The sequence below is a fragment of the Lissotriton vulgaris genome, chromosome 10, assembly GCF_964263255.1.
Source record: "Lissotriton vulgaris chromosome 10, aLisVul1.2, whole genome shotgun sequence".
Taxonomy (NCBI): Eukaryota; Metazoa; Chordata; class Amphibia; order Caudata; family Salamandridae; genus Lissotriton; species Lissotriton vulgaris.
The window spans coordinates 778936851-778950591 of NC_141698.1; the positions used below are offsets into that span (position 1 = coordinate 778936851).

A 13741-nucleotide genomic window follows, 5' to 3' on the forward strand; every position below is an offset into this window, starting at 1 on the left:
AACAGTACATTTCTCGATGCTAATTCTAAGTATGGTAGGTAGCTCTAGCCTCTTCCTCTCGTATTCATATTCGTTTTACTGATTGGTCTTTGGCCATTTTATACTCATCCGTCCTCGCCAGCTGATGATCAGATCTTTTTTTGGACTTAGTTCAAGAATTGCATTGTTATTTCTGGTCCCAAGAGTAAAGCATTTAATTTCCTGTAAACACGAGAAGGCCTTTAGGCCTTTTTGTGACCCTGTTTTATCTGCAGGTTGGGGAGAAACAAAGTGCCTATTGTGCTTTAATGTTGCAAGACATAAAAGCTTTGACGGTAACAAAACTGAATAAACAATACATTTGGATTCTCCGGAATGTTAAAAGCAGCCAAGCTCATAGGACTTTGGACTGTTTTTTAAAAGCATACGCCTCTCAGTGATTTATGGGCTATTCATTTGAAGCCTGTAAATAGGACACTTCTCAGCATTGGTCACAAAACTTTATAAAATTGGTCAGTGTTTTCTACGGATTGCCTTAGCCTTTTTGTTTAAAAGCTTATTTTGCCAGGTTGTATGTATCCAATAAGACGTACAGTTAACGTTTGTGACAGATAAAACCATGCAATATGGATTTAGAGGTTGTTATTGTAATGTCTAAATAACTTCCTTGTAACTCCCTTTTTTCCAAGTTCTACTTTTCCTGGGCACAGTCCTTACTAATGATGTGAAATGCTTGCTCCACAGGGACTACCGTTGCTTATTTGTTATTGGTCCTACCCACAGAGAGAGGAATAAGGCTTCCCACTAGTTAGGGTGACCAAGAGTCCCGGTCTTGCCCGGACACTCGCGGTGTTCGCCAGCTGTCCCTGCAGATTTTAGGTAATTAAGCTCATGTCCCGGTTTTTTGAGAGGGTCGGCTGAAAAGGGTGGGAGGTATCTGTTTTCTGTTTTGGAAAGGAGGGATAGTTAGCAGCTGTTATAAGAAATCCATTTAATTAACAGGCATGCAACTGACTTTAAAAATGGCATTTTCTGTATTTTCTCATTGCATTTTCTGTAATTTTCTGCTAAGGAGCACTTTCATTCTGTGCACTGAATTGTAGTCTTTCTTCTATTTTTGAGAAATGTACCTTTTTTTTGCTTTAAACTTCTGGTTCCCCTACCACTAGTGCACATTAGATTCTGTCCTTTGGCTTCTGAAACCACATGCATTGCTGCAGGGTGGACGAGTGTTAAGGATTGTGGTGTGGAAGAGTATATTACCTGCAAGTAGTCAAAACCATACCAGTTTCCCTTAGATTCCTCACCCACCCAGTCTGCCTTGAAGGACCATCTCAAGATAAATGCTGCTTTGAGGTACGTTTTTACTCGCCCACCCCTTTTTGCCCCATAGCAGTTATGTCTTGTTTATTTATTATTTTTTCAAATACATATTTTTGGGGTTTATAACGCACATTAACAATGTACAGTATGCCGTAGTCGTTTTCAATGTTGTCGTAAATTGCACCATCAATATTGAGTTATGAAAGGAATATTGTAATACAAAGTACTTTATCGGCCTGACAACTATTTCAGCCAAGCACCCCATATTTTAGTTCTGTATGCATCCCCTGGATTTATACACGACCTTTTACGTTTTTTCCCTTTAATTAAAAAAATTCTTTATTGTAGATAATCCACTCATATGTGGACACAGTTATTACATCACGCATTGTCTAAAATCTTTACTAGGTCACTTTTTTTGAGTGCTAATTGTGTTTTCGTTATAAGAATATACACTCTGCAAGTCATAAAACCATCGAAATCTACTCGGATCGTTTGGGATGTACAATTGAACTGACCAGCATGCAAATTTTAAGCAACAAATCCATAGATTTTCAATGTCTTATGAGCGATACTCCCAGCAGGGCACACCAAGGACACTGCTTATGCAACTTATGTGTACATAACCATGCCCTTTTCCTTTTTCCAATCCTTACAAGTGAAACATGCTGCATCATTATTGGCTTCTTACCAACCACTCGGTGCTGCAATATCAGTCAATTGTGTTTAAAAAGCAATTCACTTCTGCACAAACCACAAAATTCCTACACCAAAACTGGGATCTGACGTTTCATCGACCCACAATTTGGTAATGATGGATGAGGGTGTGTGGAGATTCCCCTGTAGCTGACCTAGAAGCAGCAGGTCTGGGCACACGATGCAATACTACATGCAAGGCTGAGACAAGCTTCCTTGCCACACATTTGACAATGCATGTCACTGTAGTTGTTCCTCTGATCTACATGCGCAAGGAGACTGGTGCTTCAGAACAGGGTGAAAAGGACAGCACAAACATAATAAGCTGTCATGTTCACAAAATTACACTAACCTATGAAAAATTGGCCCTGCCTCACGTCCAAACATTGCGATATGGCGAGGGAAAACTATGCCAGAATCAAGGGCCCGATGGAGTGGGATTGTTCACTGTTTCTAGAACAAAAGGTTAATCCAGGTCTGGCATAAGAGGATTTATCTCAAATCTTGTAACAGAAACTATGCATCAATATAAAAAATATTTTCCATCTGAAAGCCACCTTCAAAAGGACACTTGACAGGCTAACACTCTCTAGACTCGCACCAGATCTAAACATAAGTGTAGTTCATAGAATAGCTTGCCAACTCAGTCCCCACACTGAATCAGCAGCCATAATGTTGAAAGTATCCTCTTGAACAGGAGGAGGATGGTGCAGAAGGTGCCAAACTTGGAGAATCGAGGTGTGTACAGGCAAAGCAAGCAGTCCCTAACCTACATGGATTTTTAGGTCCTGCTTCACAGTGCGACTGCCACTTGACCTTTTAACATACACCAATATTATTCTACAGCCTTTTACTTCCACGCATGTTTATGCCATGCTTCTACTTAAAATGCTTTACATTACCATACAATATTTTTTAAAGCGAGACTTATTGGCTTGCCTCTGGTTTCTTTTTGTAAAGCTTTCCTTTAAATGTGTAGTGTTGTTTGCTGATCAACCAGAACTGGCTGTGTGCATCAAACTTGAGATGTGGCTACTAAGCAGACGTAGAGCTGACTGCTCCCCGCCCATATTAACCATTCATAGGTTGTTTACGGAGAAGCAGTTATAAATGCAAACAGTAAACATATTTTGTTATTCTCAAAGTCACACACAATTTTCCCTCTTCTGAACCCACAAACCTTATGCTAAGTGGCACTCTAAGGTCACCCTAAACTCTTCACAACTATAATAATAGTTATGAGAGGTTGAGTGTTTGTGGGAATGATTCTTGCTAGATTGTGGGTGTCAGCCTCCAACCCAGAATCCTCTTTACCCTCTGCTAGATTGGAAACGAGGCTTAGCTCTTGCCCCTGGTGCACATGCAATTGCTAGATCAGTGGCCTGAAATGTAACTGGCAATGGAAACAAAAGTTAAGAAGGCTAGCTTTCTGTGCATCTGAAGGCCTTGCTCTGGACCATCCTGCTGTCAAAGAAGGTGTCAGTTGCACTCTGATTATCACTGCCCACTCATCTGGTAAAAACTCACCTGTCTGAGTTTTCAGTATTGCACAAGTGTTGATTTGGTCTTAAACTGAGTAGGTAGAATATATTCACATCTATCAGGAAACAAACCTGGGCAGTCCTTATCTCACTCTACATTTCGTAGATTATTCAAGCAACATCACCAACTACATGTGGCATCTAGGAATTCTCATGCTGATGTAGGTGGGCAACCCGCAGCCCTTTCATCAACCTCTTTTGTGACGCAGATTTCAGCTTGAACTTGAGCTCAAATAGTAAGACTGATGTTTATCTTGTGCCACAAGGTAAAGCTAACTGCTAGTATCGTTTCTTTTCACCAATAGCAATCATGTTTTTGTGTAATGTGCATCAAAATTGAAAATGGTTTGCATACCTGTTGTGAGTACATCTGCCTTCCTAATGCACCATTACTTTTACCAAAGATATACTAGGATTATTTTATTGCACGCACACAGCCACCCCATTTAGGAAGCAGCATGTTTTGTTTTTTTGTTTTCTAATTTTAATTTTTTTTGTTTCATAAGCTTGTCCTAACAAAGTAATACAATAAAATCAAGCTCTTGCTAATGCCAGACTGCTGGCCTTGCCACTTGCTTGTTTGTTTTGAGGTGGAGAAGAGCCACTGTAGGAAACCTGCACAGGCTTCACAAAGGATCTTAAATTGGATTTTCTTATTCTGCAGTATTAGATTTTTCATAGTTTCACATGCTTGAGTCATCCAATTGTTGAGGCGGTATTCTCACGGTATGAAAATAAACAAGCAGTACCAAAGCTCAGCTTTCTTAGCTTGGCGCGGCCACAATGTTGGCATATCCACATCGTTTGAACCAATAAGAGCCGTTGAGGCTCAGTACTACTCCCTTCAATGGCCACTATACCTCAGATTTCTTACCACACTTTGTGCGAAGGGAGTATCCCAGAGCTCTGCTCAGTTGTTTCCTCACAATGCCTGTTTTTTTTCACATTTTCAGCAGAATTTGGACCTCACATCCTGAAACCTCAACCTGCCGCACCTCTGAGGAAGCTTTCCTAACTGGAAAAATGGTTGACGATCCCACAAAAGGTCTCTTCAGACCCTCCTGTGGGATGCGAAGTCTATGTTCTGATGACCCTCACAAGGAGTGCATCATTGTCAACACCCTTCCCACCGACCCAAAGAGTGCAAGATCTGTCGCACTTGCTCTGCGAAGATACTCTTGGACAGAGAATCTAGATGGCTTCAAACAATCAAAGTGAAAGGTGCCATCGCCTTAAAAGGAAACCCGGGGGATGATTAAAAAGGCTCACAAAAAGTGGTCCTTCAGAATGTTTCATCAAATCATCCATTTAAGGGTGAATCATCAGGTGGGTTGGAGAAACAAATGCACAAAAACATTGAAGTGTCTTCACCTAGACCTCAATTGCTCATACTTCAACATCTGAGACTTCCGAAGATTACAATCTATTCCACCTCTTAAAGTGAAGGTATGAAGTCTAGAGTCTAACAGAAGACTAAAGGGACATAATCCGAAACCTCGTCAACAACCGTTTAATTGAGGGAAATGCAGATGAAAGTCTAATCCATTCCGTCAACAACTACTACAACAAAAACTTAGGTGACAACATCAACAACAATGGTGGTGTCAACGACAAGAATATCATTGACAGCGTTGACTGTCTTGACAATGGAAGGCTTGTCAGGGATTCTCAAACCATTGTTTTTTTTTTTTTTTTTTTTTTTAAAACCTTTATTTATTACAGGCACAGTACACAGCGTCTGCCTACAACCCCTAGGGGCCGGCCGCTATGACATATAAGAGAAGGGTATAAAATAACCAATAGGACAGAACGCCGTTGAAGCCATCACTGAACACAGTATTTTGTATGAAGCGTAAAACCATAACATAAGGATAGAACAAGGTTTAATTTTATAATTTTGTGGAATACAAGTTATCAGTCTACAAAAAGGGTAGAGCTAATAGCAGACCAGGATAGCCATTATCATTCAAGGAGCCCCCGGAAGGAGGCGTAATAGAGGAAGGCATGTATCAGAAAGCTATGTCACCGTCCTCAGAGAGCAAGGGCCAACCGCTTTGTCACATAATGTTACGATGCAATAAGCCCCTTGTTAAGACTGAACCCCGACCCCAAAGGAAACAAAGAGGTGTAACAGAAAAAGAACAGAAGAAAGAGGAAAAGAAAAGAGGGCCATAGAGACAAAGAGAAAACACAAAACACATCCCATCCCCCCACCCTGCATACCAGCGGAAGGCCACGGCCCACCCCCCCCCAATAGGCATGCCTGTCGCCCCAAGAGAACCCCCAAGTGGGAAAGAGAATAAGGAGAGCGGGAAAAACCATCCCACTCTCAAACTCTCAGAAGAGGGGGGAGGAGCCAAATGCAGCAGTCTCCCGGATTCCACCGACCCCTTAAACAGCCCCAACCACAATTGTCATCAACACAGCAGTAGCGGCAATCAAAACTGTAGGTGGGGAAAGACATTTCAAAATATACGAGTAAATCAGAAAAAGGGCAGTCCCATCCTAGTCCCAGCCCGTTAACGTGTCCATACCACCAAAGTAATCACCCAGCCCTGGCCCGATCTCGGGCGACCCCATGCATCCACCCACCGCAAGAAGTCACAACCAAAGGAGAAGGGGGAAAGCAATAGAGCAAAGAAACCGCCTCCCACTGGCCCAATCTCGAATATTTCCCAGGACTCACCCCTCGTCAAATGCCAACCCCCTACACAACAAAGAGACAAAGTAGAAGCGTAAAGGAAGGGGGAGACTCATAGTCACAAAATGGACGGTGTCAAATTCCCTTCATGTGTGCCAGCGAAATACAGTGCATTGCGAACGTCATATAAAACAAGGAGAGTCACACTAGAACAAAAATGAAGGAGCGCCAAATTAAATCCACGCTAGCCAGGAATGAACAGTCCTCGAGGAGAAATCAGCTAACCCTGTCCAGTCCGCACTCGACCCTTCGGCCAAAGTCCACACAGAGCGATCCCCTCTGGCCAAACAAAGGGACAAGATGGCCGCTCCCAGCAGATAGGTGGTGTCTCAACACAAAATGGACGGGTCCGTCCTCGATCAGTGCCATTGACCCCACGAAGCAATGCCAGCTGGTTCTCCCAAAGTGGGAAAAGAAGGAAAGTCACAAGCTGAGTCAAAAGAACATGGGCTAGGAGATTAGGTGGTTGAGGGGCACTTGGCGGCAGTTCCCGAGGCGGCAAAGTCTCGGCAAATACCATGGGCTCCGGCGAAGGCGGTAACAGTGTAGCGCTGGCGAAGTTAATGGGCGCTTGCGGCAACATTGTAGCCGGTCTGGAGTCAGGATAGACATAGCAGCATAACAAAGGAGACAGACCGGTGGTGCGTAATCCGCCGAGGGCGTAGCAGCCTCAAGTGTATCCCACAGCAAAAGAAAGCCCAAACGCGCTTCTGCTCGCAGGTCACGAATAGCGTCAAGGACAGAGCCACAGGTCAGAGCGGCCGGGGGTTCCATCTCCGCACCGGTCACCAACGCGGCACTCATGGCAGGATAGCACCCGGGGCGCTACAGCAGAGTACAGTCATAATTCGAGGCAGGATTGGCATTAAGCGCGGGCAGACCCACCATTGCATCGGCTCCAGCAGGGGAGAAACAGGGGCGCAGAGGCACAGGTATCACCAAAACAGCGAGGACACAGGTCGCTATGCCAGGGCAGGGCTTGCAAGCAGTGGGCAGCGCGCAACAAAAGCCCCGTGATGATATCAGCGGATCGGGAGCAGGCTTGTGGGGGACTCGCAGCGTTCAAGTGTCCGCCATCATGGATGTGGCGCAGCTTGTCTTACTTGAGGGTCCCGGTGCGGAGTTACCCGTGAAGAACTCCCGGTCGGCAGGCTCTCAGTGAGCAAGTGAAAGGCAGGCGTGGGCAGCAGCAGATAGTAGTGCCCGTCAAGGCGCCAGGGTCAGTCCGCAGGCACAGCTCCTCGTTGTTCCGGCAGCCGCCATATCAGCTTCCCGACTCGGGACACAGGAACGGGGGCAAAGACGGACGCCGCAGATTACTCGGCAATCCGGCGGATTTTCAGGCAGGCAGGGACCTCGGGAGAGCACCATCCCGCTCAGCTCACTTTTCCCGTCCTCTCGCTAGCGTTTCATGACAGGAGACAGGACAGGATTCCGTCGAGAAGGACAAAGGATCGGGGAGCCGAGAGACTACACGTCCGTGCACATCGCCATCTTGGCTCCTCCGAGACTCAAACCATTGTTGACAATAAAACCACTACCAATGACGACCTTAACGACTGACTTGTCTACGAGACTTGCAAATGTGATACTAATTTCAGGGAAAGAAATTCCTGTTCCAATTCTTCCAGAACACACATTATCTAGTAAAGTATCTCCTTTCTCACCAAGTCATTTACTAGACGCAGAAGAATTAGATGAAGATGAGCCATTTGAGGTTGCATACAGTCCCATGCAGTTAAACGTAAAATATCAGGTAGAAGAGAATGATGAGCACTATATGGAAGGAGAATACACTTTTGCCGAACCACCACCATCTTGGCCAGGTATGAAAAGACGGAGGGACATAGAAACCTTCAGGAAACATTATGATAATGACCCCTTAGATCAGAGGTCTTCAAACTTTTTTAGGTTGAGCCCCGCCCCCACCTGAATTTATTTAGATATCGGGCCCCCCCACCACTTGACAAAAAATTCTGTAACCTGGTATTCTACATAATCGACCGGCATCCGCATTTCCCAGTCCATATCTGGCTAATAATGTTAAACACAGTAAGAGTGTTTAGAAAACTGCAGGTTTGCGAGTTGGTGCGGTGAAATGACAGAGGCTTACTACACAGTCCAAAACTACATTTTCAAGATAAAATGTGTGCAAATTGTTACTGGTTCTCCAATTAATTCTTGCAAAGCCTCATCAAAGAAACGTCTGTGGTCAATAAAATGAGTATCATTCAAAGACCATGCTCTCCACTGAGAAGCACTGTCCAATGGCATTAAAAAAAACTCTGGCCATCCTAAGCAGCACTGTCCCATTCTCACCTCCCAGAAAAAACTCCCATCCCTACACTGCCCATCCTATCACAGCTTCTCTTTCCATGAAAAAAAGCGATTGACTCCCTCTGTCAGGCATTGAGGTAAGCAGTTTATTTGATACACAGGTTGTAGCAGGTGTCTTCCCTAGCAGAGATGTTTTAAGACCTAGGCAACGTGGGCTCTGGCCCAGGGCCCCAGCCTTTAAGGGGGACCCCTGATCGAGCCAGCTCTGTTCTGGAGAGAGTCTTACCCTACTATTTTGAATCATTCTTAAACAGATTGTTTTAAATGGCATTTTCCTTTCATTTATTTATACTGTGGTGATGTGTGAGAGTCTACTAAAGACATTTTGCAGACAAATGTGTTTAAGTTTCATGCAACACCCATAAAAAAAGTTTCTTTTAGAACAAAACAGCACTGCACACACAAGAAATGGGAGGGTGTCACAGAGATTATTTGCAGTAATATTAGTGAGCGGCCGCTGTGTTACAATATTGAATACACACGTCACTATCCCTGAATATGAAATGTCAACACATTTAGAATTTGGCCAGTGCACGGTCAGTGACCAGACTGGAGAGGGCATGAAAAAGCTGAAACTGGATCATAAATTCAAAGCTGTTCTGAATATGCCCCCCACTCCAATATCCTTAAGATGTCCCTCTTCCCTGGACCTGGGAATGAGGCAGATGTCTTCTTTGGGACAATGGTAGTGGCCAGGATTTCTGGGATCAGGTGAAGCAGGTCACTCCTCTGGGGTAGTGATTGGTACAAGTTCATCCCTGGGATAGACTTTGAGGCTGAAGGCCTTCTCCTTCACAGCCGATGAAAAGGAACTTCCTACTTCTGTAGAGTTCTAGACCCTGCATTTTTATTATAATGCTAGTGATTTGCTTCTGAAGGGTGCAAGTTTGAAAATATAACAATAGGCCAAAGGATACCCAGTGTCTGGGATGTGTGACCTAGGAGGATAATGTCTCAGCTGCTGTGCCTAAAAATGTCAGGTGTATACCACATGTGGAAGGGTGCCCTGGGGGGTACATTTTAGTATGTTGCTGTATTTATGGGTGCTCTGGCGCAAGATGCCAAGTCTATCCCAGGAGTGTGAAGATTGGAGAAAGGGGCTGTATTTGGAGGTGTCCCTCTGAAAAAGACAACCCTGCACCATATCTAGGTGAGGGACTCGGATGCTGAGGTTAGAGTAGGGTGCTAAACCTGAAGATGCAAAACCTCTGCCTATTGTGCAATGGGTGTTGTAGGGGGCTTTAATTAGGGTATTTTTATGCCTGAGGGTGCCAGGCTTAAATCAAAACTGCCCAGTGAAGTAACCAAACGTTTACTGGCAGGGAGTTATAAAACTCCCAAATAAATAAACAATGGAACTAAAGAAAGAGACAGACATTTAGTGAGACAGTCAAAAATAGGATACAGGGAGTATGCGATGTTCACTATGCTGTGAAACCGTAAGTGAACATACTACTTTCAGGCAAGCAGATGCCCTATGAAGGACTGTCTGTTCACTTTCTCTTTAGATCTGACTTACCTGTTGGTGATTTTAAAATGCGCAGAGACATAATCCTTCAAAGAGAGGCAGCACGCAGGGCAAACAACAGGAGTTAAGAAGTGCCACACAACCTAAAGGTAGTAGTATGCAGGAGCTTTGTGCACGCAAATTTCGCGGCACTTCCTGCCATCTATGGTGCTGTCCACTTCATTGGTTATTTCACAGAACATAGGTCCTTAGCCTAACAAATGATAGTGAAATAATTTTTATATAGACTTAAATGAGTACTATAGGTAGTCTTCCAATGCCCAGCCGGACAATGGAATTTTCTTTCTTTCACGCTTGGTATAGGATTGTGCCCTTGTTTCAATATTTTTGTGCTCTTATTCTTGTTTAATCTCTTGCATTGTTCTAATAAAAATTCCATTGGCTGGCTGGGCAATGGAAGACTACCTATAGTACTTATTTAAGTCTAAATGAAAATTCTTTCACTATGAATTGTTAGGCTAAGCACCTATGTTCTGTGAAATAAGTAATTACCCGAGGTCCAAAGCTACTTGATCGGGTCCCCTTGTTTGATATACTGGTCCACTTCATTGTTGGCATGTCAGTGGTGACATTCCTATATGCTAATCGGCTGCTGGTCTCTATTCCAAAAGCCCCATTTGAAATGGGTGAAGAACAGGCGCGCAACGCCCATTGGACTTAAAGGGCTTCAAACCCCGTCCCTCCCCCCCCCCGGACCCCCCCCCCCTCCCCCCCCGCCCCCCCTGCGTCTGTGGGTGGCAGCCCGGGATGAGACAGCTTCACAGGGGCACACACAGCCGCACCCTAGTACTTCAGAGGTCTTTTTTTTTTTGAGGACATAAGACGTTTATTAAGAAATACTGTGCTGATCAAGCATGGCTGCAAGCTTAAAAGGACAAAGAGGAAGTCTGTGGCTTTGTGCGGGGAAATAGCAGGACCGTTTGCGACCAGAAGAGTGGAGGGGAGGTCTGGACTGGCCCAAATTGGGAATGGAATGTGAGCTAACTTAAGAGGGCAGTTTGGAGTGAAGCAGCAAGAGGCACAGCAAGCGAGTAAGGGACGCTCTGTGCTGAGTGGGCAGAGGGAATAGAAGGGTCCGCTGGTGGCCCCAATGCAGGGCAGTGTGGTTAAAAGAGGAGTATTCAGCTGGTTTAAGTGTGTCCGAGAGGTGCTGAGCTGAAACTTGCAGTGCAGTATGGATCAGGCAGCAAAACAACACCCACGTGAGCCTCTTGCCAACGTGAAAGGGATATGAACCAATGGGTGGTTCTACCTGATGTGGTATAGGGCGGGGAGGGGAGATTTCATTCTGGCTCACTCTTCCTGTAGCGGCAGCCCTTCTTGACACAACAGGCACTTTGGAACACTGCGAAGGCTGAACCCTGGGGAACAAGGTGAAAGTGAAGCACTGCCATAGAATAAAGAAGTGCTGTATCCTTAAAAATCCAGAAACCGCTGCCGTAGCACCTTCTCCAGATGTTCAATGTCAACAATTGGCACCTCCTCTGCTTCAGCCTGTCTTGCTGCCCGAGCGGCTGCCTCTCGGACGAAAACTTTCAGCATCTCAGACATCAGAAGCAGAGCGTCATTACTGACTCTAATTTTATCATCTTTGAAATTGAGCTGTAGTAGCTTATTCACGGTCACCTTTTTGAACTTGGGCCCCTCTTCGTTTTCGCGCTCCATCTCCGGTTTCGCTAGTCTCTGCTCCTCCTCATGCACCAAAGTTTCTTGCCAACAAATGTATTTTATTGCGCCTATATAAAAAACCGGAAAGGTCTGCGAGACTCCTATACTTCCTGCTAATTGGATGTTTACGTCACAGAATGAAGGCGGGATATTTCAACATTGCTTCTGAATTGTCTGCCCTCCTTTTCACCTGCTGTTTTGCCGTCTCTTCACAGGTCTTTTAAAGACCTTTTGCTTGTTAATTAGGCTTTGATTGTCTTCACCCCTTCTTAGGGCCCATGCGCGCCCCACAGTTTGAATAACTCTGCCTTAGATGAAAAAGAATACCATTACCGAGAAGAACCCATGATCCAAGTACATGGAGCTCTAGTGAAAGACTTTCACCTAATGATAACATACTACTATAAATATTTTCCAGAACAATCAAAATCACCAGGAAATGCAGATTTATCCAGACTCGTCCATCAGCACCTCATACACCAAAGAAAATCCCAACCACCACTAGCCCAAGTGTTATTCGGGCGAGGGAACCTAAACCTGCAAGACTCTTCATACCACCAACACATGGAGACATGTATTCTGATGATGAGCAAGTGGAAGGGGATATCTGAAAGACCCTCTGAGTGTAATTAATGGAATGGCTAGGCCATTCCTCTATCTTCCCAGCCAACCCCACTTCCAGCAACTGGAGGGTTAGATGCACTGCTTGAGAGAGCATCCAAAACGTTCAACTTTCTTTTGCCTGTCAAATCTACTGATTGCTTTCTATGCAACTGAAAAAGAAACAAGAACGTCAGTAAGATATATTCAGATTATTGAATGCATATGGGCAGAGGAGATTTTAAGATTAGGAAAAACTCGGCAACCGTTGTGGCTATCATTCCCCACTTAGACAAAGTATAGATCCCCTGGGAATTCTCCATCACATCTCATAGGTCACCCAAAAAATGACTCTGTGGTTGTGCTGGCACCTCAAAGAAGATTTCAAAACCATTCTACCCATTGCTCTGCAGCCCTTGATAAGGAGAGGAGGAGAATGGATAATGTGGTGAAACGATTTTCAGTTATGGTGACCCCAAATTGTTAAGTGTACAATGCTCTGGCCATACCCGGAAGGGAATACCAGCAATTTTGCTTTGATCTAAACGCCATTGTGGAACATCTAGAGGAAAAGTTAAGGCTATCAACCAGGAGGAAGAGAGAGCATCCTTTGAGATGGTAGACAAAGCTTTGGATTTAGCCACTATAGGCTTTGACAATTGGCAGGAGTGCCTGTACTCAGTCCAAATAGCTGGTTCAAAGCTACAGATTTCTGCTCAGAAGCATAAAAAAAATCCATTTGCCCTAGGATTGTGATGCATTGTTTAGTAAGTATTTAGACCATGCTTTGTAGTCAATCAAAATGGAAACTGCAAGATCTTTAAGTGTCTTACAACAAACCAAAATCAAACTCTTTCAAGAAGCTAAGGGGAGGAGCCAGTTTTCATATTGAGGTGGATGCCTTGCCGTTACCAGCCAATTCAGCAGCGCTATAGCCAACCATTTCAGTCTCAACAATTCAGGCAACCTCCATCCTCTTCCTATTCTAGACCACTATCTCTGAGAAAGTCCTCAACAGCATTACAATTGCAGGCTTCTTCTAGACTCCACTGATCTCCCTTTGGCAATGGTCATGCCTCCATCCCGTTCTATTGGGGGGCAAATATCCCACTTTCACAAGAATTGGAGGTCTATCACCACAGATTGATGGGTTCTGGAATTAGTTCAAGAGCACACCTTAAAATTCCTCGGCATACCACCTAAAAATCCACCTCAGTCGAATATAGAACTACTACTTCAGAAGGGTGCAATATAGATTGTGCCCTACTCCCCCAAAAAACCTAGGCTTCTACTCCAATCTTATCCTCATGAGAAAGATATAATGCGAATGGAGACATATACTAGATGTAGGAAACCTAAACATTCTCC

At 44.5% G+C, this 13741-nt stretch overlaps 1 protein-coding gene and 1 pseudogene across 1 annotated transcript in view; one reads left to right on the forward strand and one right to left on the reverse strand.

Annotated features, from left to right (window-relative positions):
* The window catches only part of SNX10 (sorting nexin 10), a 314131-nt gene that overhangs the window by 77508 nt on the left and 222882 nt on the right, over nucleotides 1–13741 (forward strand). The window lies entirely within an intron of this gene.
* On the reverse strand, nucleotides 11519–11817 carry LOC147688787 (centromere protein X pseudogene; annotated as a pseudogene).